This window comes from Fulmarus glacialis, unplaced genomic scaffold (assembly GCF_000690835.1).
Source record: "Fulmarus glacialis isolate BGI_N327 unplaced genomic scaffold, ASM69083v1 scaffold20125, whole genome shotgun sequence".
NCBI lineage: Eukaryota > Metazoa > Chordata > Aves > Procellariiformes > Procellariidae > Fulmarus > Fulmarus glacialis.
The window spans coordinates 6,313-6,868 of NW_009212544.1; positions in this window are offsets into that span (position 1 = coordinate 6,313).

Genomic DNA, 556 nt, shown 5'->3' on the forward strand with positions numbered 1-556 from the left:
CTGCTTGCTATTTATTTACAAGCATGTGCGAGACGAGCAGCGACTTTTAAGTTGGGGAACTTCCTTAGGTAGTGCTTGCTGGCATATTAGAGCCGGCAAATCTGCCCATGAGCCGCGATCACCTGCGAGCCCCAGAGCCTGGTGTGCAGCAGAGCTACCCGCTGCAGCTGGCTGGCGTTGTGCAGACACGTGTGCTCGGGACACACACAAGGGCTTTTCAGAGCTTTGAAAGCCCCGCCGGGTGCCGAGCTGCGGCGGCTGCCTTGCTAAACTGGGAACACTGCTAAAATTGTTGCTCGGGGCTGCGTGGGATGGCCCCGTCCTGGGTGGCGGATGGTCCTCGGCTGCCGGCATTGCTGGCAGCGTGGTAATGGGAGGCAGATGGTGTTTGGAGTGTGAGGCTCCGTGTTTGGATCCGCTTTTCCCACGTTAGTACCGAGCTGGTGCCTGGCAGCTGGCAGCAGCGGGATGTGTGTCCTGCTGGGACCACAGCCCAGACGATGCAAAGGCAGCGAAACCACCCATGCCCCCCACGAGGGCACGGACAGCACCGGGG